At 42.8% G+C, this 24,790-nt stretch overlaps 1 protein-coding gene across 4 annotated transcripts in view; it reads right to left on the bottom strand.

The window, feature by feature from the left end:
* ZZZ3 (zinc finger ZZ-type containing 3) overlaps nucleotides 1-24,493 on the bottom strand; it is a 68,416-nt gene extending 43,923 nt beyond the window's left edge. The window contains exons 1-2 of one of the 4 annotated variants that reach the window (XM_051999383.1): nucleotides 23,007-24,493; nucleotides 204-325 (exon numbers count right to left, since the gene is read on the bottom strand). The gene's annotated coding sequence lies outside the window, so the exon portion shown is untranslated. Of the gene's footprint in view, nucleotides 1-203; nucleotides 326-19,315; nucleotides 19,485-20,949; nucleotides 21,779-23,006 lie in introns of those variants that run through there. The other 3 variants (XM_051999385.1, XM_051999382.1, XM_051999384.1) reach the window with 3 other exon arrangements.
* Nucleotides 24,494-24,790: the final 297 nt, after the last annotated feature.

The raw sequence follows: 24,790 nt of genomic DNA, 5'->3' as shown, positions 1-24,790 counted from the left end.
ACAAAACAACCACAGGAGAACCTTAAGTCTTAGTCCTAGCATGCAATTCTAGAACTTAATGACCCTGCCTCATTTCAACAATGTACTCAGCCAAGAAATGGCCTCCACATATATATTCATTACACACAGTCTATCTTGTAATTTTCAATTAATCATTTCTACAAATGAAACCCAGAAAGTATTAAAAGTCCTATTTTTCTTACCTTTGGACAAGTGCTTCACTTAGAACATGATTCCCAGACTTCTGGATTTATCTGTATCATCATTGTTAATGTCCTTGTTATCATATTGAAATTTCAGATTCTTATTTACGGGGTTATAATTTCTGTGAAGAAAAATCACAATAAAATTACTCATTACTAAAATTACTAAAAAATGTTATTTTATAATGATATATGGAGAAAATAATCATGGTGCTTAACATTTACATAGCACGCTATCTTTGACAAAATTTACAAATAGGATTTTTTTTGCAGCTGCCTACAAAATAGATATTGTTTTCCTATTGGGGCTGAATGGAAATAAAGCGAATTTAAAAAGTACTAAAAGACCTCTTGTTATAAACACACAGGCATAAATTTTTGTAGCTCAAATGTGGGGGAGAAAATATTTTTAAAATATTTTTTAAAATATTTTTAATTTGAAACACAAGGTTTTGCAAGGGCAAATGCTGAAAACCACCTATGCAAATATTTTTAAAATATGAAGCTAAAAATACATGTAGTTTCATATAAATTATACACATACATACACACTTAAATTCCAAATTCTCCTTTCTGACCTCTAATACAGTCTTCTGGGTTTTGGGTTTTTTTTGGTAGTTTATTACCACGGGCCAACTGTGCCTAGGGGTGACAATAAACCAAGCCCCTGCACTCAGGAAGGTTTCAGTCTATTGGGAAGACAACGTGCAAACAATAACACAAACAAGATCTACATGGGCTAAACCAGGGAAACTCCTCCCATAATGAGTTTAAATCATAGTGAGATTTCAAGAAGGCATAAGTGAAGAGAAAGAACCCTATAAAGAATTATCAGAGTAAAATAATTTATGTTTTATGCAAGAAATCTTATGAACCTATACTACCTTTTCAAAAGTTTATTAAAAATGGATTGTGTAGATGCTTTGGATTATGTGTAGAGAGAAACAGGGCTAACTACTACCACATAGTCACTTGAAAGTTATCTTTTTTAAGTTCTATGGAGAAGAACATTATGCACAATGCATAATGACAATGCCAGGAAAACCTTGGGTTCAAGTCCAGTCTCTGGCTCAAATGATTATGACTTGACCTGAGTTACAAAATCTCTCAATACCCTAGTTTCGCCTCCAAAATCATAAACTGCAAAAGAAATATGGCATTTGCTCAACATGAAATCACAAAACTAGAAACTACCTTCTCAGCTCACCCCAACCCCTAGAACAGAAAACTACTGATTTTTATATTTCTTTTAAAGTACAGAAGAATGACTTTCTAAAACATTGATGAATTTCTAAGTGATTTTGTCTTTCCCAATGGACTATATCTTCAAAATTATTTACAGAGAATGGCAAGGAACTGGAAATTGAGTGCATTCCCATCATTTGGGGAGTGGATGAATATTTTATGGCCTATGAATGTAAAGGAATATTCTTGTTCCATAAGAAATGATGAACAAACAGGCTTACTTCATTAAGACCTGGAGAAACACATACAAATTGATGCTAAATGAAGTGAATAGAACCAAGAGAACATTGTGCACAGCAACAAGATTATGTGATGATCAATTCTGACAAACTCAGTTCTTTTCAAGAATGAGGTGATTCAAGGCAATTCCAATAGACTTGTGATGGAGATCCAGAAAGAAGACTGTGGGGAACGAGTATGGATCACAACATAATATTTTCATCTTTTGTGGTGGTGGTAGTGTTTGTTTGCTTCTATGTTTTGCTTTCTCATGTTTTTTATTTCCCCCTTTGATCAAATTTTTCTTGTACATCATGACAAATTTGAAAATCTATTTAAAATAATTGCACAGGTTTAACCTGTAGTGGATTGCTTGATGTCTGGGTGAGGAGTAAGAGGAAAATGGGGGGAGAAAAAATTGGAATACGAGGTTTTGCAAAGGTGAATTTTCAAAACTATCTTTCATGTGTTTGGGGAGGAAAAAAAAAACTACTGAAAAAAATTTTGAATATATAATTTACAAAGATAAATGGAGAATAAAATTGCTTTGCAGTTTGAAAAATACTTGAATACATAGAATTTGAGATCTCAAGATAATCTATTCCAAACCAATTTTCAATTGAGGCAACTGAGGTTCAAAAGAAACTGACTCATCCAGGGTCACTTGGGTAAGAAAAGAAGAGCTGGGAGGTCAAAGCTTGGCCTCCTAATACAGCACAATGCTCTTAATTGATTAACTCAATTTTACTTCTCTATTCATTAAGAGGTCATGTAAAGTGAGTGCACACCAACGAGCTAAGATTCACATATAAAAAATACTAGGAACATAAAAGTCATGCAACTATATCCAAATCTCACACAACAAATCCCCAATCTTAGACATTTGTTCACCTTATTAACCAATCTAATTTTTATTGGTAGAGATGAGAATGGGAAGTAAAGTTTATTTTATACTTGCTTTGGGAACATCCAATAGAACATCAGCTCCTTTCAAGCAGATACTGTTCCATTTTTATGCATATGTCCCCAGAACTACATTAAGCATTTTGCTCACTAATTGACTTGAGAGAAGTCTCCCTGGAGAATTACTGATTTTCCCAGTCTTTCCATACAAACAAATGGAATTAAAACTATTCAGTAACCACTAATTAAAAGCCAGTGATATGTTTCAAACCCAACTGTTCTGTCCGTATTACTCATGGCCCCATTTCGGATTTCCTTGGCAAAGATACTGAAATGGTTTGCCATTTTCTTCTACACTCCTTTTATGGATTAAAAAACAGAGGCAAACAGGGTAAAGTGACTTGTCCAAGATCATACAACTACTAAGTGTCTTTGAGGCCACATGTCAACCAAGGTCATCCTGACTCCAGCTGTGGCGCTCTACTACACTCCCTTAGCTACAGTCTTAAACCCTATATAGAGTCTTAAGATTTCATGTATTTAGAGTTTACAACAACAACAATAACAATAATCTTGAAGCTTATTTCTAAATCTAGGTACTCTTGAGTTCCTCTTATTAAGTTCCCATAGTTCCTAGAATTAGCAGGGAAGCTGAACCAGCTCAAACATTTATTATGCATTTCCAATATAAGTGTGCATTCCAAATGCTATATACAGACATGCCAGAGCAGGTCCAAAAAACGTTAATATTGTTGTTAACATTTCACTTCAGTCTAAAAAAACAGTTACCTATACTTAATGAATCCTTACAAATGACTTTTCTAGAAACGTACCAAAAAAGCAAGCCGTCCAAATCCCATCCCTCATAGCTTCCTTGTTTGTTCCTTCCCACAGAGCTCTGCTTGTTTCCATGGACTAATAAAATTCACTTGGTATTCAAACATTCCTAAAGCCAATCCAAGAACCATTCTTCCCCGCAAAGAATTACTTTTCTTAATACTGTGTTTCTAACACTGGTACTTCTGTGCTAAACTAAGAGCTCAGATTTGTGTTAGCATGATACATAAAAGACCGTCTCCAAGGAAGTCAGGAAATGGAATAAAAAGTTACAAGTAATGCAAAAAAAAAATTTATGGAGAAATAAAATTATGAAAATCATTCCTAAGAGTTGTCACATGAAACTTGAATATTTAACAATTACCACAGTACCTGTAACAACTGAAGAATTTAAAGGAAAATTGCATAATTATAAAGAATCTTTAAGACCTAAAGGCCTTTTTTTTTTTTAATATAACTTTTTATTGACAGAACCCATGTCAGGGTAATTTTTTTACAACATTATCCCTTGCACTCACTTCTGTTCCGACTTTTCCCCTTCCTCCTTCCACCCCCTCCCCTAGATGGCAAGCAGTCCTATACATGTTAAATATGTCACAGTATATCCTAGATACAATATATGTTAGCAGAACTGAACAGTTCTCTTGCTGCACAGGAAGAAATGGATTCAGAAAGTAAAAGTAACCAGGAAAGAAAAACAAAAATGCAAACAGTTTACATTCATTTCCCAGTGTTCTTTCTTTGGGTGTAGCTGCTTCTGTCCATCCTTGATCAATTGAAACTGAATTAGATCTTCTCTTTGTCAAAGAAATCCACTTCCATCAGAATACATCCTCATACAGTATCGTTGTTGAAATATATAATGATCTCCTGGTTCTACTCATTTCACTTAGCATCAGTGCATGTAAGTCTCTCTAAGAAAGAAGCCTTTCTGTATTCACCCTGCTGGTCATTTCTTACAGAACAATAATATTCTATAACATTCTTATAAATTAGAGTCAATTCTCTATATATTTTGGAAATGATGCCCTAAAGTCCTATTTTAAAAAAAAAAAAATCCATGTTGATGGTTAAGCAGCAATAACAACACAAGGCCAGTATGGAAACAGGCACCTTAAGTAGGAAATAATGAAAGGAGAAAAAAAATGTTTAATTTTGCTTTTAAGAACCTAACTGGAATCAGCTACAAAGAGCTTCTCTGAGACCCTCACAATGCTCGCTAAGAAACAGATACACAGTATAACTAAATACTTCTTGAAAAACATTGCTGAATTTGGACTTTGAATTTGGGTTTGAATTCTAGTTTTGTAGCTTATTAGGGGAACAGGCCTGGGAGTCAAGAGGATCTGAGTTCAAATGTGGGTCTCAAATACATACGAACAGTGTGGTCCTGGACAAGTCACCCCATTTTATTTCCCTTAGTTTCCTCATCTGTAAAATGAGCTAGGAAAGAAAATGGCAAATCACTGCACTCCAAGAAAACCTCCAATGGGGTCACAAAGAGTCAGACACAGCTGAACTAGTGGGAAAAGACTGGCCCACTCCATTCCATCTGCTGCCAGGGCTCACTCACTGCCCCTTAATCAATATCCTTTCTCCAGTGGAAGGGAGGAGCCCGACCTCTTGCAGAAGCTCCATCTTTTCATGTCTTAAACTCTAGACTTCTCCGTCTCATCTGCAATTCTGTGCTTTCTCCCATGCCACCGTTTTTCCTGCTTCCCTATATACATATGGAATGTTCCCATTAAATCCCAAGCTCCTTAAGGCTTGGGAGCAACTTTTTCCTGCCATCTTGTCATCAGCATTTAATGCAGTGCCTGGCACACAGGACCTTAATGTCTACTGACTGACTGATTACCTCATATTCCAACCTTGCTTTTAAAAAAATCAATAAGGATAATAATAGCTGGCACCTACAATGTGCCAGACGTTATCTGATCCTCACAACCACCCTGGGAGGTAGCCACTATTAATGTCTTCATTCTACAATTAAAGAACCGGAGGCAAGCAGAAATTAAGTAACTTGTCCAAGATTACAGAACTACTAAGTGTGGGGGACTGATTCCAGGCTCAGTGCTTTGGCCATTATCTGCTCCCAAAAAAGTAATGGTAGATGAATGTGACAGAATATTACTGTTTATTAAAAAAATGATGAGCAGGGCGATTTCAGAAAAGCCTGCAAAGACTTACATGAACTGATGCTGAGTGAAGTGAGCAGAAGCAGGAGAATATCATACACAATAACAGCAAGATTATGTGATGATCAACTGTCAAAGATTTAGCTATTCACAGCAACAGTGATCCAAGACAATTTCTATAGGCTCTGGATCGAAAATGCCATGTACATTCAGAGAGAAATTTATGGAGCGTGAATGTGAATCAAAAGATACTATTTTTACTTTTTTAAATTTGCTTTTTCTCTCTTGTATTTTTCTATTTTGTTCTGATTTTGCTTTCCTAACATGACTTATATGGAACTATGTTTCAAATAGTTGTTCGTGTATAACTTATACCAGATTGTTTGCTGTCTTGGGAAGAGGGGAGAAAGAAGGAAGAGAGGGAGGAAAAAATTTGGAACTTAAAATCTTACAAAAATGGATGCTGAAAACTATCTTTACATGTCATTTGAAAAATAAAATTTTGAGAGAAAAAAAAAGAACTACACATTTTAATTTCTATCAGATTGCTTGCTCTCTTGGGGTGAGGGGAAGGAGGGAAAAAGGGAGAAAAATTCAGAATATAGTTTTGTAAACTGATTATACATGAATAATCTTAAAAAAAAATAGATAATAGAGTTGATGAAATCCCCAAATGAGAACATAGGAAGCAATTGTGAAGAGGATCCAGAACAAAGCTTTAGAAGGACCCCTGAGTGACTGGTTATGATATGAAAGACAGCAAGAAACCCCAAGAGAAAAGTAGAGTTCTATCCAGGAGCCTATCTAGGAGAGCTAGCAGTGGCAGAGGTGGCAGAGCCACCAAGAATCAGATTTAGCAACTGGAAAGATCACAGTTAACTTGCAGAGAGCATTCAGATAGAAGTGCCCAACTCTGGGGCGTACCATTCTTGAGCGAGAGGAACGGAACTCAAGTAATGATGTTCTTATGAGGTTCTCAGCTAAGTCGATATGCATGGTTTCTCTTTGGAGTTTAAAAAAAAAAAAAAGATAGATTTTTTTTCAAGTAGTTTAGCCATGAAGGGAGGAGGATGTGTTACACAAGGTAAAACTTTCCAGGATAACAGAGAATAATTATTTAAATCATATCTTTATGGGCAAGGTGCTGAACAAAACTGCCTCTGATTTCTATTCTTCAAAGCTTTTCACCTCTATAGAATATGACAGACTAAGTCTTCATTTGGATGCAGATAAAAAAAGATAGTAACCTAGGAAGTGCTTAAAGGTATTACAGAAATGAAATGTATGCACTCAGGAAAGGGGAAGGAAGATATCCTTAAGAAGCACCTTGGAGTCACGAACACTAAAGTCTCTCAACTCCAGCTAGCTGATCTTCTCAAAACATTGTTAGTTTACCTTAAGAACTCTTGTGACATCCCCCTAAAACCCTGGACCAGCAACTCTGGGGAACCCCAGCCCCAAGAAAAAGCCTCCTCTGTACAGGGAGGGGCTGTGCCTGAATGGCAAAGGCCTTCTACGTGGGATCCCTTAAATCTGATCAAAGCCCCCCAAGTGTTGCCAAGACAAACCTGTGCAAAGCTGACTCCTTGCTCTCTACTACGCACCACCACTGAAGGGAAGGCAGACCCCAAAGGAGGCACTTTTCTGGCAAACTTTAAAACTTTCCCTTCTTCTAGAGAACATACCATTCCATGTACATGATCTCACAAATCATGAAAGAAAAAAAACTGTCTTTATTCAAAGCATTTGGAAACTCTGGGAATTTTGGTTGTCCATCAACTTAATTTTATATAGATCAAAAACCATTCTGCAAATAAACCAGCTCTCTCAGCGGCATCTACCTACTGAATAATAATAGCAGCAAAAAGCTTCCATTAGCCAAAGTTCTCTGCTCTCTTCTCTCTGGAGTTCTGAAGCTTCCTTTCTGGTTAATGATGTCATCTCTTTTCAACATGAAAAAACTGGGTAGCAGTTCTTTTTGTGATGACAAAGAATCAGATATTAAGTAGATGCCCCTCAGTTGGGGAATGGCTGAATATGTTATGTATACAAAAGTAATGGAATATTATTGTTCTAAAAGAAATGAACAGGCTGATTTCAGAAATTCCCAGAGACTTATGCACTGATGCTGAGTTGAAGAAAGCAGAACCAAGAACACTATATATGGCAAGAACAAAATTGCGTGATGATCAACTGTGATGGAGCAATTCAATGAGCCAAAGCAACTCTAAAAAACTTTGGATGGACCACACCATCCACATCCAGAGAGAAAACTACAAAAAAATGAATGTGGATTGAAGCATAATATTTTTACCTTTTTTCCCCCCTTGTTTTTTTCCTCATGGTTTTTCCCTTTATCTGATTTTTCTCTCCCCACCATGACTTATATGGAAATATGTAAAAAAATTAATGTACATGTATTATCTTAAAAAAAGTTAAAAAGAATAAAAAAGCATGAAGGAACTGAATCAGAGCAGTCTCTGAGCCATATAGGGTAGGAGCTCTTTGCTGCCAAAGCCTGAAGAATCTGGTGGTGCTCCAGCACTCACACCAATCTTGTCCAGTTTTTATTCAGGTTTTCTCTATTCCATATGTCAAGCAACAGACCTAACTCACAGTCGACAATACTGAGTAAAAACAGCCATATCAACAAGAACTTGCATTTTCTATCCCAAATCCAAAGAAACCGAAGTCACTATGCCTATCTTTCTCACAACACAAACCCACCAGACCCAAAAGGAGGAGGTGAGTAGGTGGAGTCCTGAATAATCCATATCTCAGAGCATCAAACCCCTCAAGCTCCTAACCCTTCTTTACCCATAATAACAATTCTCCAAATAAAGTGTAAATTGCTTTTCAAACCTTACAGCATCATAGAAATATTAGCTGCTGCTATTATTAAACAGTTCAAATCCAGTTACAGCACATCCTTATTAGGTCTATGTCACTTTCTCATCTGTAAAATGGGTATCATTGTAGCCCCTACCTCCCAGGGTTGTTGTGAGGATCAAAGGAGGTAAGATTTGTAAAACAGTATCATATTGTCTCTAGAATGATGGAACTGTCTAAGCTTCTTACACATTAGCTGATTTTATTTTCAGGTAGCTATTATGTTCTTGGGATAGGCCCCAGTTTTTAGGATAAGAACTCACTATTTGACAAAAATTTCTGGGAAAATTGGAAACTAGTATGGCAGAAAGTAGGCATAGACCCAAACCTAACACCATATACTCAAACCTAACACCATATACCAAGAGAAGGTCAAAATGGATTCATGATCTAGGCATAAAGAATGATATTATAAACGAATTAGAAGAACATAGGATAGTTTACATCTCAGATTTGTGGGAAAGGAAGGAATTTGTAATCAAAGAAGAACTAGAGATCATTATTGATCACAAAATAGATAATTTTGATTATTTAAGTTAAAAGTTTTTTTTTTTTTTAAGTACAAAAGTTTGTACAAACAAATCTAATGCAGACAAGATTAGAAGGGAAGCAATAAACTGGGAAAACATTTTTACATCCAAAGGATCTGATAAAATATAGAGATAGTTGACTCAAATTTATAATAGTTCAAGCCATTCTCCAACTGATAAATGGTCAAAGAATATGAATAGACAATTTTCAGATGAAGAAATTGAAACTATTTCTAGCCATATGAAAGGGTGTGCCAAATCACTATTGATCAGCGAAATGCAAATTAAGACAACTCTGAGATACCACTACACACCTGTTAGATTGGCTAAGATGACAGGAAAAGATAATGACAAATGTTGGAGGGGATGTGGGAAAACTGGGACATTGATGCATTGTTGATGGAGTTGTGAATAGATCCAACAATTGTGGAGAACAATTTGGAACTATGCTTTAAAAGTTATCAAACTGTGCATACTCTTTGATCTAGCAGTGTTACTACTGGGCTTATATCCCACAGAGATCTTAAAGAAGGGAAAGGGACCTGTATGTGCCAAAATGTTTGTGGCAGCTCTGTTTGTAGTGACTAGAAGCTGAAAAATGAATTGATGGCCATGAATTAGAGAATGGCTGGGTAAATTGTGGTATATGAATGTTATGAAATATTATTGTTCTGTAAGAAATGACCAGCAGGATGAATAGAGAGAGGCTTGGAGAGACTTACATGAACTGATGCTGAGTGAAATGAGCAGAACCAGGAGATCATTATATACTTCAACAACAATACTGCATGAGGATGAAGGAAGTGGATATCTTCAACAATGAGAAGATCCAACTCAGTTCCAATTGATCAATGATGAACTAGCTACACCCAGAGAAAGAACACTGGAAAATGAATGTGGACTACTTGCATTTTTATTTTTCTTCCCAGGTTATTTTTACCTTTCTGAATCTGATTTTTCTTGTGCAACAAGAGAATTGTATGAATGTGTACACATATATTATATTTAAGATATACTTTAACAGGTATGAGACTGCCTGCCATCTAGGGAAGGAGGTGGAGGAAGGGAAGGGAAAAGTTGGAACAGAAGTGACTGTAAGAAACAACGTTGATCTCCCTGTGCAGTGGGAGAACTGTTCGGTTCTGCAAATATGTATTGTATCTAGGATATACTGCTACATATTTAACATATATAGGACTGCTTGCCATCTTGGGGGGGGGGGAGGGGGAGGAGGGAGGGAGGGGAAAAAACGAAACATAAGTGATTGCAAGGGATAATGCTGTGTAAAAATTATCCTGGCATGGATTCTGTCAATACAAAGTTATTATTAAATAAAAAAAAAGAAAAAGAAAAAAAAGAAACAACGTTGAAAAATTACCCATGCAAATGTTCTGTCAATAAAAAGCTATAATAAAAATTAAAAAAAAAAAAGAGAGAGGGAGAGAGAGAGAGAGAGAGAGAGAGAGAGAGAGAGAGAAGGTAGGAAGGATGGTAGGAGATAAGGTAGTAGGTAGGGTAGATGAAAAAAACACTAGTAAAAGAAAGGGTAGGGGTGACAGATAAGGTGGTGAGTGGGGTGGGTAGAAAAAAAAAAGCACATGACTAAGGACAGGGTGGAAAGAGAACAAAAGTATAAACAGGAGAGAAAATAGGATAGAAGGAAATACAGATCTAATAATCATAACTGTGAATGTGAATAGGATGAACTCTCCCATAAAACAGAAACAAGTAGTACAGTGGATTAAAAAAGATTATTCTACCAAAAAAAAATTATTCATCTCTGATATAAATAAATCTATTAGGTTTAGACTTTGAAAAGCAAAAAAAAAAAAAAAAAAAAAGATACCATGGGTCTGGCCCACTTGCAGAATCACGGTGCCCGGGGCCCTTCACAGATACAAAGGACCTGATTAAGAGTGCCCCAACAATGGTAGGGAGAAATTGCTCCAGTCCTTCAGTGAAGATGCCCAATGAAGGAGGATCCTCACCTCACTTCAACTGTTAGAAAGCTTTTCAAGAGCAATCATGACTCCCCTCCCTTCTAGGCCCTAGCTCTGTCCTTTGTAACCAAGCAGGGGGAGTTTCAAGGTCCTTCAAACACATGAAAACAGCTTTCGTAGATGACCACTCTATGTCACCCTGTTGACTCCCCCATCTTTCCAGGGCTAACTGTGACCCAGTATCTCCTCTTCTTCTCTACACATATGTCTTTATTTTCAGAGCCCACAAACACTGACAAGTCTCTTCCAACATTATTCATCCTTCACCATCAACTGCCCTCCTCTCTCTGAGCTTTTGTGTGTGTGTGTGTATGTGTGTGTGTGTGTGTAGGCTATACAGCCATGAACACCCAAGCCCCTTCTCAAACCTCTGCAAGTCAATTTCCACATAATAATTCAAATGAAACTGTCTGCCCTTTCCCAAGTTACCCAGGATCTCTTAATCCTCGTCCTCTGAAATCTAACTGCTGGCCACACTCTCTCCTCCAGAACAAGTGCTCGACTCCCTGGCTTCCAGGATGCTGCTGTCTCTTGGTCCCTTCCAGGCAGCTGCTCTTCCTCTTCCTTTGCTGTTCCACCCAACACCTATGTCACACTCATTCCCCATTCAGGAGTCAAAGCCCCACAATTCTGTCCTGTGCCTCTCTTTAGTGACCTCATTAGCTACTTCGGGTTTAATTTTCATCTCTATGCCCCAGTCTCTCTTCTGCCAGCTTCCCTATTTCTCAAGAACCTGCTCCAGTCATCTAGATCCACTCTCCTTGTTTTGTCCTCAACTCCTTGCTGTTTGTTGTTCCTCTAGACAATACAGGGATTGGACATTTCCCTCTCTGGTTCATTCTACAGATGAGGAAACTGAAGCAAACAGGGTAAAATGACTTTTCCATAGTCACCCGGCTACAAAGTGTCTGAGGCCCAAGTTTTTCTGACTCTCTCCATTGAGCCATCCAGCCACCCTTTACTCCCAGATGATTTGCCAATCTTGCCTTTGTGATTTCAGTCTTCTATCACATGCTGTCTACTCCCATGGCCACTATCCCCACCTGAGACCCGCTTCAGTCTCCCTACTTCTAGCTCTCTCCTTTCTAATCCATCTGTACTTCACAGAGCCATCAAAAAGATTTTCCTAAAATCCTAACCAGGTCACTCCTTATTCACCACTCAAAAAATCTCTAGAATCAATTATAAACTCCAATCTTTGACATTTAAAGTCCTTCAAAATCTGACTTAAATCTACATCAGCCTTCCTGTCCTGCAATCTAGCCAATTTGGGCTTCTAACTCTTTCTGAGATTACTCTAGACCCTGTTTCCTCACCTTGCCCCAATATCCTCCATTCCTGAAATGGGTTCCCTTAGCCTGGTTTCCTTCAAGCAACACTTTCTACATGACAGCCTAGCACAGCACCTTGCCCAGGAAAGGATACTTTTAAAAAACTCTCTTTGACTTGTTTTGCGGTGTGTTTCTGTGGACACTGGCTCCTCCCCAGAACTAAAGCTCCTTCCTTGAGCCTGCTGACACCATCAGCTCACAACATGCCCCAAACCTATTACCTGTTGCAAACAAACCATTAGCTCTCTCCCTTTCAACCAACTCTAGGAGCATGTGAGGGGCTGGCCCAAGGACAGCTGGGAGTCTGGGGACAAAGGAAGGTTCCATTCCAACCCCACATCTGAGTCACAAGAGCCGTGTCCGGAAACCCACAAAAGAGAGAATAGGAAAGTGGGGGGTTTTGATACTCTGCAGCCACATCTGTCTGACTCAGAGATTTTCCCTCATACTCCACATCTGGAGCCTCTAGACATTGCCCCTGTTCATATTTTCTAGGGATCTACAATCTCCCAGAGCTTGTCTGCAAAGTCACATCTGCGCTAAGCACTGCCTTTTAACCCCCAGCATGAATATTCCTTAAAAAATCAGCCAGGCAAAACAAATTTCAAGTATTTCCCATTGGATATTCCTAGGAAAAAATCGACGACTCTAAATCACTTGTTCACAAGTCCTTGTCAACAGCATTATCCCAGATTATTTTAACATTGGACTGTTCCAAACTACAAGCTGGGGGCTTCTGCTCAAAGGTTCCACCTCCCACCCACCCCCACACCACCCTAGAGCTGCTGCTCAATCACTTGTCAGGAATGTGAGAGGGGGTGACCTTTCCTCCACCTCAGGGATGCTGTGAGGCTCTGAATCCCTCAGTGAACCTCTATTCTAGGGGGAGGGTCAAGTTTGCCAAAATCAGCAGTTGGCTACTGTTTAAAAGGAGGCATGCAGGTGAGAAAACAATGGCTTGCATTGATCCAGTATCTTGAGGTTTTCGAGGTCCTTTACCCATGATCACCTTTTGCCTTTACTACAGCCTTGGCAGGAAGTACTATTATTATTTTCATTTTTGCAGATGGAGAAAATGAGTCCGAGGTGAAATGACTGACCCAAAGTCATGCAGCCAAAGTGCCAGAGACCTGTCTGAACTTGCAATGACTTCACACTGAAGCATCATACTCCAAGTGTTTTCTCTATTCAAAGAGCCTTAAAACAAATGTCCAAAAGACATTTCATGATTTGTATATGTAACATGGTCCTTGCTGCTTTGGGTGGGCATTGCAAAGGAGAGGGGGAAAAACCTGAAAGTCATAAAATACGAAATGATTCCTCCCATTGGAGGAGAAATCAACTCATCTAGTTCTATTGAGGAACTGTCCTGAAACAAGCTTCTATTGACTTTTTCCTTGCCAATTTAAAAACTAAGCGTTACTAACTTAGCCAGATGCAATATAAAACATGACCTATTCTCACACCATTATTAAGGCAGGCTAGTTGAGAAAACGTATCTCTGATCCTCAAAGAAAGTCCAGTTCATGATAAACACCATCCAACATTCTGTAAGTACAAAGTTCAGCGATCTGAAGCTATGTTTTCTGAAAGTTCCAGTTCCCCTTTTATATTTAAAAGTGGATTCTAGAACAAAGTAAAGTTGACTGGAGAACTTCTTCTCTAATTCCTTATGAAATATGATTTTTGACATTTTAATATGCTAACGAAGGACAATGTCTTTATTTACCTCAGCCATTTACTTCACTGGTCTATAATAAACTAGATTATCTCATAGAAAATTAGTTTTAACAACTTGCAAGTAAACTACAATTGAATCTGATCCCTTTCTCCAAATAAATATTTTTCTTTTTTCTCTCTGAGTCTCAATCTGGGAATAACATCAAAAGATGGTGGGTTACTTGGAGCAGAAATCTCCACAAGGTAAAAGGGACTCCAAGCTGCTCAGAATACCAACAATACTAACTTCTAGAACAGCCCTTTTAGCAGTGGGATGACAAAATGCAGAAACAGGCCCTACAGCTGAGAAGATGCACAGATACCTCTGCCAAATGCACTTTCTATTTTGTGTTTGATCAGCAGGGGCTCTAGAGAGGAGAGGAGTCCATGTCAAAGAAATATCAAGGAAAGCAATCACTTGGGACTGGCAAGAAAGCAAATTCACTTGGAGATACAGAAGACCCAGGGTCTCAAGACAAAAAAAGGGAGAGAACAAAAAGGAAACAGCAAATCCAAATTTCCAACTACATTATAAAGCAGTGAACCAACTGTTACTAGTTAAAGAAATTAAACACAACAAGGTGAAACTCAATAACCCAATAGTCAATAAATCTGCTAAATATGCATTACCTAGGAAAGAATTCCTAATCTGAAAGTGGGAAAAACTGGAAAGCAGTCTTGAGGAAATTTAGGTAAAACCAATATCTTCCACCATATTTCACAAAAAATTCAAAATGGATGTAAAACGAATATTTCAGATCACATCTTTTAAAAACTTTGTGTATTTTCATTGCTATGAGTCAGGAATAAATTCCTACCTAAAAAAGAGATAGAGACAATCACAAAAGAATATAACATAACAGATAAAAGCTTTTTTAACAACCAAATTAACTAATCCCTTCCTCCAAGGTTACTAAAAGTCTTTTGATTACTAAATGCAGGATCATGACCTTTCTGCAACCAGCCCCCTATTAAATGTCCTCACAATCAACCACATGGAAGAATGCTCCAAATCATGAATATTAACAAAAAGGCTAATTCAATGCATGCTTAAGTTTCACTTCACATCCTGCAAACTGGCCAAAATGAGAAAAAAAGAGAATGTTCACCTGCCTGGCTGGTTCTCAAGCACAGCCTGCTGCTTCAGCCTGGAAACACCTGAGCTCAATCTTCAGCCCACTTCTCATATCAAGGGGTTCTGAACTCACAAAATCTTGATAACTGCATTTCATTATAAACTACATTAGATTTATGCCCCATACCCCTGATTGGAATGAATAAAGAGCTGATTTAAGGAATTCACCTCCTGGGGTTCATCATCATCAGAAACTTATCATTCTGCAAGATGACCCTGCCCTGTAAGTTAGCCTTGCTCAGTTTCTCCTGCCTCCCTGACTGAAGGGATCTCAAGCCTTAAATTTCTTCTTCTGCATTTGTATTCTCACCACCACCACCCTCCCCTCAACAGCTGTGCACATGAAACTTGTTTCCTTTTCCAACAGGTACTAGATTGGGAGGGAAAAGTAGTCGTGTCCTTAGAAATGTTGACTATATTTAAGCCCAGCTTTTGAAAAGTCCTTCATCCTACACTCACAGAAAATATGAAAAGAGGTTGGGGACCATCGGCCTATGGGCCCACAAAGTCATTTGCCAAGGCAACCTCGGGCAATGATGGGTACCTCCCATTGCTTGAGTTCTAGAAATTGATCATTTTGTATAACCTGGGAATGTTATAAATATCCAAATGGCTCTTGACAGAAAAAAAGTTCCCTCCAAGTCTCCTACACCCCACCATTCTTCAAAAATCTGCCCTTGTCATGAACAACATTTTACTACTGACTTGGATGAAGGTAGAAATCACGTTTAATGAATTTGCAGAAAACTCAAAGCTGCTTGTGTTTTGAGATGATGCAACCAAGTTCCAAAAAGGTCCTGACAGGCTGGAACATAAGACCCAATCTAATCAAATGAAATGAAAATGAAGTTGGATTACAAAAACAAGCCTGTGAAGTAAAAGCTGGGAGCAGCACAGATGCAAAAACACGTGAGGGTCTATGGCCTCCCTGCAAGATCATTTAGGTTCCGAGAACGTGGCAGCCCCAGCACGGAGGCAGCATCCAAGTCAAGTCTGCACTACGTGCTGGTGAGATCTCTGGAGGAGAGCTCATCTCTAAGCACGTCTCAGGAAAGAGGTTTCTTAGTTGAAGCCTGGCCTAGAACGGGGAAAGGCCTCAAGATCACACCCAGGGAAGGCTGCAGGAAGGGAGATGCTCAGCTCCAAGGGCCACCTCAGCCTCAGAATCTTCTCTGGAGCCAGCGCTGTCAAGAGCCATGCTGAGCCAGGAGCTGAATAGGAAGGAGAGGGAAGGCCAAAGGGCACAGCTCCAACAGAACCCTCAGCTTCTAAAAGCGCGCTATCATGCAACAGATCAAGTCCACTAGGGCCGCCTCAGACAACAGCAGCAGAGTGTGACCCACTACAAACTGCGGAGCGGACACTAACATGGGACAGGAGGGAGCTTTTCTCCAAACACCAATCCTCACGGGGATCTCGTGAGGTGCGTCATCTCCAGGGAACTGCACAACTGTAGCCTTAGAACTGAGAGGGATCAATCACCAAGGTCACAGACAGAGTGCCAGCAGGGATGGGAAGTCACAGATGCAGAAATAAAAATCTCAAGCAGACATGGCAGAGCCTGCAGGATTTGAATCCAATTCCATGACTTTGAATCTTGCATTCTCTCCACTGAATAAGGAATTGCAGGTCACTCGGAAGGCAATGAAGAAATAGGAGAAGGGTTAGTGAAAGAGGGAACAACCCAAGCTCATCGCTCTAACCCTAACCCTAATGACAGGAAAAGAAGGTAGACTTGTTCCAAAAATCACAAAGTGCCCACCCTAAAGTTAAGAGACCCAGAATTAGGTCAGAATCCCTGAGAAGACAGAAAGCCAGGATGACAAAAGAACGCAATGGAAGCATCCAAGGATCTCAGCCTCAGAGCAGGGGTGTCAAATGGCCCAGCAACCCCAAGGAGTAGAAGACGGTCTCCAGGGAAGACCAAACTCACTCTCAAGCCAGGAAAAGAAACTTTTCTGGGGTCTCATCTGGGTCTGCCTGTTTACAACTTCCAGCCATTGGTCCAGGATTTAGCACCTAATAAATGCTTTCCCTTCCTGCCTCCAAGCAGAATTCAAGGTAAAGGAGACCTGACAGAGAGTCAATTCTCACTCATTAATGTGTATTCACGTACCAGGAGCCGAGCCAAGAAAGGCAAATGGCAGGCCCTGCTCTCACGGGGAACATGCAAACAAACAACTGAGTGCCGACAAGTCAGTCAACAGAGAGAAGACGCCGGCTTTGGAAGGATGGAGAAAAGCTCAGCTGGAGGAGGTGTGATTTTAGCCGGGATGAAGCGAGGGCGATGGGGAGGGACAGCACATCGCGCATGGCGGAGAGTCAGAAAGACTTTGGTCATCACTGGATCACAAAATTTGGGTAGCAAGTCTGAGTGGGGGTTCAGATTCTAAAGGGCTTTGAATGCCAAAACAAGAGTTCTGTGTGGGGCACCAATGAAGTTTACTACAGAGGGAGTGTCACAGCCAACCCAGCAGTTATACATTATCACCTGCCAACTTCCAAAAAAGGAAATGACTTTCCCTCCCTTTTTAATTTTAGCGTTGAATTTAAGGAAAAGAATGAGGCTTAGATTTACAGGAAATCAGCCAAGAACTATGTACAAAAACCCAAATCAACTTGGGATACCCCCAGCCTCATATGCCCCTCATCCACCCCAGTCACAGGATTCCTTCCCCACCCTCCCCTCCTCCTCCAGCCAGGGGCACTCTCAACACCTCAATGCCTGCTTTCTCCTCATCATCTTCACACCAGAACTTCAGACTCTGCTGAGAGGGGAGCTTTCTTCCACCCTGTGGGCATCAGCCCCTTGCCAGAGCCCTGGCACAGTCTGAATTTGAATCCCAAGTTGACAGTGATAAATCTTGCATTCATTACTTAGGGTCAAAAATTAAATGGATTTAAGGAAGACCTACCTGAGTACAGAGGAAGCAGGGACATGAAACAGAAAAGCTGCCTAAAGCAAGGTGGCTTCTCTCTGCTCTTCTCCCTCCCTCACCTCCAGCTACCGTGATATCCCATCTGGTCTGACCTCCCACTGGCTGCCTATCCCATAGTTCTAAATGTCATTCCCCTCTCAAGGCGCTTCCAGATTGCTCTGGAGAGGGAGAAGGGAGAAGGGAATCAGCACTTATACAGCACCTACCAGGTGCCAGGGATTGGGCTAAGCATTTTCTACAAATATGATCTCACTGGCTAGCTCCTAGAAGTTCATCAAGTCCAGCAGTGTGAATACCGGGCTTATATCCCAAAGAGATCTTAACGAAGGGAAAGAACCCCTATGTGCAAAAATGTTTGACACAGCCCTTTTTGTAGTGGCTAGAAATTGGAAAATGAATGGATGCCCATCAACTGGAGAATGGCTGAATAAATTGTAGTATATGAATGTTATAGAATATTATTGTTCTGTAAGAAATGATCAGCAGGAGGATTTCAGAAAGGCCTGGAGAGACTTACAGGAACTGATGCTGAGTAAAATGAGCAGGACCAGGAGATCATTATACACTTCAACAACAATACCATATGATGATCAATTCTGATGGACATGGCTCTCTTTAATAATGAGATGAACCAAATAGTTCCATTTGTTCAATAATGAAGAGAACCAGCTACACCCAGCTAAAGAACTCTGGGAAAGGAATGTGAACCACAACATAGCATTTCCAATCCCTCTGGTTTTGTCAGTTTGCGTTTTTGATTTCCTTTTCAGGTTAATTTTACATTATTTCAAAGTCCAATTCTTCTTGTGCAGCAAAGTAACTGGATATGTATACATATATTGTATTTAACATATACTTTAACATATTTAACATATATTGATCTCCCTGCCATCTGGGGGAGGGAGTGGAGGGAAGGAGGAGAAAAGTTGGAACAGAAGATTTTGCAACTGTCAATACTGAAAAATTACCCATGCATATATCTTGTAAATAAAAAGCTATAATGGGAAAAAAAATTAAAAAGAAAAAAAAAAAGAAATTTGCATATACTATGTTGACTGTGAGAGGGAAAAAATAGACTTTTGCCTCATAGTCTTCTGGAAAAAAAAAAAAAAAGTTCACCAAGTATCCCTTCCCTACCTTCTGCTTCTGGCTTCTGCTTATACTTTTTTTCTTCCAGTCCAAGTGAGTGCCATTCCCTAAACCTGACATTCCCTCCTGCCTTCTTACCTTTGGCCAGTTCATCACACAGGTCTCTTCATTCATTTCCACCTTTTGGAATCCCTGGCTTCCTTCCAGGCCAAACTCAAGCAGCCCTTCCTTCCAGAGGACTTTGCTGAAATCCCCAAGTAGCACTCTCTTAATACCAAGAAATTATGTATCTGGGTATACTTCATTTTCCCTCAGCAGAATACATACAAAAGAGAGAGAAAAAAAAAGCTCTTCAAAGAACTGATGGGATTCTCAAACCAAAACAGGATTACTAGAAACTGGGTTTGAATCCAGAAAGGAAGAGATGGAAGGAAGAGGTAGATTTAGAAGAAAATCTTACTAAAATCAAGTGGTAGGATCACCAGCTATTAAAAGGGTCTCTTGAGGTAAGAGGAATTCTTGTACAAAGGAGGAGGGAGAAAGAGAAGAATCTGAGACACTAAAATCTCAAATGTTGCATTGTCTCATTTATTCTGTGTATGACCAAGCACAGGTAAATAGAATAAAACCAAGATTTTTCCACTTTTCAGTTATATCTTATTTCTCTGGTGTCTGTGATTTGACAAAAATGAATTTTCCAGATGATTTTGGAAAGTTCTCCTAGAACAGTAGAAACTAATATTTTTTCCTTTAATGATGATGCTTTAAAATGTTATTGCTCCCCAGATTTAAAAAAAAAAAAAAAACCTCCTGAAAATAGCCTATTTTTAATTCTGGGTTATGATGACCATAATACAGTAGAGAGAGCTTAGCTTTTAGCTAGTCCAATAAACAGGGATGAGCAAACTGTGATTGCTAGACTAAATGATTAATCAAATTATTTACAGATCAAATGTTGTATTAAGCTATAAGGCCAAGGTATGTCCTGACTACTGGTCTTTTATAAATTCATGTATCTACTCAAAAAAAAAAAAAAAGTACATGGCACTGAAGGTAAAAGCAAAAAAATAAAAATAAGTCCTATAATGTCCTAGAGAAGTTGAAAGCCAAGGTTCTTCAACCTTGAAGTCAGAGCCAGTTTACTCATAAAGCATTTTGCTACCCATAAGTTTGTTGTTTAGTCACAAGTACTACCAAAGCCATGGGTGAGATGATGAGCCATGATAGTCTGAAACACAAGCACCCGTGGTGAGGTTGCACTTTAAAAGGTGGATACTTGTCTCCAGTCTTGTTCATTTTAAGTTTTCCCTATTCTACTGGGGGAAAGAGGTCCCCAGAAATGTGACGACAACTGGGAAGAAGGAGGTAAATGCCATCTCTGACACAGAGATCTCTCCTTCCGGAAAGCCCAGAGGATTCCCTCTTGACAATGTTCTCCCCCCACACCTAGATTTACTTCCACAAGGAGGGGAAAAGGCACAAACACTTATAATATGCCAATAATATATTGCACACTGCAACATGCCAAGCATGTGTCAAGTACTTTGCAGATGGGATTTCATCTGGCCCTCACAACACATGGGAGGTGTGTGCTTTTTAGTATCCTCATTTTACGGAGGAAGAAACTAAGGGAGGCAGAGATGAAGGGGTCATATCTGAACTCAGCTCTTCCTGATGCCTTAAGACCGTCCCTTCCAAGCACACGCCTGACCAGGGCACCGTCTCTCCCCCCAAAATCAAAGACAACCCCTCCGAACTTCTATGACCCACACCTGGAACTTAGCAGCTACTATCCCGTCCTCCTCCTCCACGTCTCCTGCGCCTCTTCTCTGAGAGGATCTCCAGCTTAGAGTGTGTGAGAGAGAAAACCTCTCAGCCTGGAAAGGAAAGAAGGGCAGAGTCCCGTCCGTCGGCTGTTTTTGTGTCCAAAAGGTTTAAAAGTTCTCTCAGAAATGTCAGAGAGAGAGCTGAAAGGGAGCACGGCCTCCCACAGCTGCGCCCAATCACCTCCAACAGGACCGCCACCAGCCTGTACGCCCCGAGGGCCCCCTCGGCTGGGTTTCCCGCACTACACTTTTTAAGTCCAATCTGCTCAAAGCAGCCGGGCTTCTCAAGGAAAGGAGCGCATCCCTTTCACCAGTTCAGACACCGCACGAAACGCCCACCTGGGTCAGAAGAGGCCTAAGGTTCAAAGGGGCCCCAAAAGCAAACCTTCAGAGAGTTCCAAACCCTGACACCTCCAGCGCTCTCAAGGTTCGGCTTAATCGCAAACGCTAATGTAAGGAGGAGGGACACAAAGACAGGAAAGGTAGGAAGGCGGGAGAGACCCCAGGACACCCTCCCGGGGACACCCTCACCTCCCTCGGGGAGCCTGGGCAGACCGCCTCCGGCCCACCCGCACCTTTCCGGAGCTTTACTCGCGGTTATGAAGGCTCGGGAAAGTCTCCAGCCGGGGACGAGAGAGGCAGGTCCGCACTGGGCCTGTCAGGATCGGTGAGGGGCCCGGTCCTTTCCCAACCACTCCAAATAATCCAAGCTTCTAGGGACCCTCCAGCACTGTTGCTCAAGCCCCCAGGGGGACCCTGAAAGGGGAGCTCTCCTTTTTAGAGAGGACCTGTAGAAACCCCTCCGCCCCTGGGGATGGGGGGCACCAGCTGCCAGGAACCTCCAAAATGATGACTGATTCTGGACACACTCACTTGGGGGCTCTCGCCGCCTGACACCCCCTCCCACGACGAGGGTCCCGTGGCTGCTACCTGAGCACAGTTGGTTCTCAAGCATTTGAGAGGGGCCCCCGCCGGGCCACTCCCGGGTAAGGCGCCCCCCCTTTCCACGAGGGCTGCCTCAGTTTCCCCATCCAGAGGCAGTGACAACATTCGGAAATGACACGCGAGGCACGTGGCAGCTCCAGCCTCGGACGCTCGCCCGCCCCCTAGGCAACCAGCAGGCGCCACATAGGTGCACGTTGTCCCTCGACCCCGAGTCTGTGGGCGCTCCCCGCCCCGCCGGGCACGTGGGAGGGGCCGCGGGAGGGAGGAAAGATGTGCTGCGGGGGCGGGAATGAGAAGGGGGCGCCAAACCCGAAGAGACGCCCGCCGCCGCCTCACCGGGGGCTGGTCCCACGCCCCCGTCACTTGCCTGCTCCGGAGACTTGTGGGCTCCCCAGGCCCAGGGAAGCCCGACAGCGCTGCCGTCCAGGGCCCCGGTTTCGGGCAGCCCCCTCCCGCGAGAGCCGGGCTGTCTCGCGAGGCCGCCTAGTCCCTCAAAATCTCGCGAGGCCGGGCCGAAGCCAACATGGCGGCCGGAGCGCGACTTCCGAATGGGATCAGCCTGTCACGGGGGGGAGGCAGCGGCAGGGGCTCAATTCCAAGGAGACACGACAAGCGCTGGGTCGCAGGGTCCTCAGGGTTCTGTCCCGAGAAGGATAGTAAGGGGAGGCGGGGGGAGAGCAGAATATGCGCCACACACCGGCGCAGCGGCTTTTAAGAACTTCAGCACCCAAGTTTCACGTCAACCCAGCTGGGCTCCCGACGTATCACGTGGCCGTCAGCGGCCCGCGAGCTCATCACGTGGGTCTTGGCCCAGCGAGCGCCGAGCGCGCTCCCAGCACCCCGCCCCCAAGCGTGGCGGCGGCGCAAGTTTGTGCGCGCGCATCCCGCCCCACGTGGGGACATCGCCACTCAGACCCGTCTCCCTCCCTCCCTTCCTCTCCCGTCTTCTCCCCTCCCGGGATTCTACGCGCCGCAGAATCCGGGTCCCGCGGCCCCTCCCCCTCCCTCCAACGCGTTCCCTCACCCGCCACGTGCCCCCAGCGGCTCCCCCTTCTCACCTCGGGCTCTGCGGAGCTGACGGGAGACAGCGGCCGGCGGGCGGCCCGTGGCCCTGGCGGTGGCCGAGAGGGAGGCCGCCCCCGGAAGCTCGGCCGGCCGCCGCACCGCGGCCCCTGCGCGCCAGCCCGCCCGCCCGGCGGCGCTTCCAGGTGGGCCCGCCTCCCGCTCCTGCCACTTCCCGCGGTCTCCCCCGCGCCTCCTTCCGGCCCCTCCTTTGTTCCCTCCTCCCTACCCTCTCCCCTTTCCCCGGCTCGGGTCCGCGGGTTCGAATCCGAGAGTCCCCAGCAGCCGCGCCCAATTACTAATGGAGGCTTTAGTAGTCTCTAAGAACGATACCGAGAGGAAGCAGCTGCCACCGTGGGTCCGGCCCATTCGGGCTGGGTAAGTTCCCTCTGTGGCCGACTCTGGGAATCCGGTTATAGACCCGGTCCTTTCCACAGACTCAGAGACTGAAGCCCCGGGCTTCCCCAAACCAGGAAAGGCCCTGCCCTCGAGAAGCTTACAGGAGGGCGCCACTAAGCTCGAAAGGCCCGGGGTTCCAGGGCAGCGCCCCTACCCCCCGCCCGCCCAATTTCCTCCTCGGGGGAATGGGGGTGATCGCGGCCCCAATCGCTAAGATCATTTTCGTGCGGCGCCCGGCGGCAGTCACTGAGCAATCTCCGCGGGCCTGGGGAAGTTCTCGGGACACTGGTACAACGTAACCCCTCCCTTGGAGGCGCCTGCCCCAGGGACTGCTCCCTTCCCGTCGGCCCCCCGCCTGCACCGCCTCCCTAGGACCCAGAAGAGCCTCCAAATAAATGGGGCTGCTTATCAGGGGGCCCCAGCCCGCAGAAGTCCGCGCTGGAACATCTGCAAGGCCGGGGGGACCCCCGCCTCCGCCCCGACCTCCAGGCGTGCAGAGGGGCAGGGGCGGAGCTGGGAGCTGACAGCCCACTGAAACCCCTGGTCCTCTCTTGGGAACAACCCTAAATGCACAAAACGCAGCACGGGGTTATAAAAGAAACAGTCACGGGAGAATAGACTTAGCAAGGCTTTTTCAAAAACATTTATGTCTCCCGAGTTGAGAACTCCTTCCCTAAAGTCTAGGGTCGCTGGCCTACACTGGCACAAACCCCAAGATTAACATCTGGGCTCCCATAGAGCCAACCAGTGTCTCTGATCTGTATTTGATGGTTGGCAAAGGCTTTTTCAGGCGTGTTGCTACGGGGAGATGTAGGCAGGTGTCTTTAATACTACTGAAAAATACTGCTGCCAACTTGAAATGCTTTCTCATAGTGTACTTTGTTGAGTGGACTGTTGGGGTTTTTTTTAAAGCTCTCTATTCAGCAAAATTGGAAAAACTGGAAACACTGAGGTTAGGGGGAAAATTTTTATCCAAAGGAGGGAGAGAAGCCATCAAAAAAAAAGAAAAAAGATTGTGAATTTGTGGTCCATAAAATTAAAAAGCTTATACCAACCAACAAAATCACTGCAGCTAGACTTAATAACGGTCTAGTGGGGGAAATTGGGGGTGGTGGGGTTGGTTAAATCAAACATCTTTAGTAACGGTCTCCTAATCGAGATGCAGGTAGGAGTTGACAGTGGTCAGTAATGCTTAGAACCCGAAGAGCTTTGAATGTACCAAGCACTGCTAGAAATCCAAAGAGCTTACATTCTATCCCCCAGGTCCTCCGTCATCTGGCTCCAGGCTGCCATTCCAGATGAATTACACAATTCTTCCATTATTGCTGCTTCCTGTCGGTGCCTAACTCTCGGCCTCTGTGCACGTGACACTCTCCTTGAG

The sequence above is a fragment of the Antechinus flavipes genome, chromosome 4 (genome assembly GCF_016432865.1).
Source record: "Antechinus flavipes isolate AdamAnt ecotype Samford, QLD, Australia chromosome 4, AdamAnt_v2, whole genome shotgun sequence".
In the NCBI taxonomy this organism is placed as follows: domain Eukaryota; kingdom Metazoa; phylum Chordata; class Mammalia; order Dasyuromorphia; family Dasyuridae; genus Antechinus; species Antechinus flavipes.
Note: the sequence above shows the minus strand (reverse complement) of the source record. Positions and strands in the feature narration are given on the sequence as shown.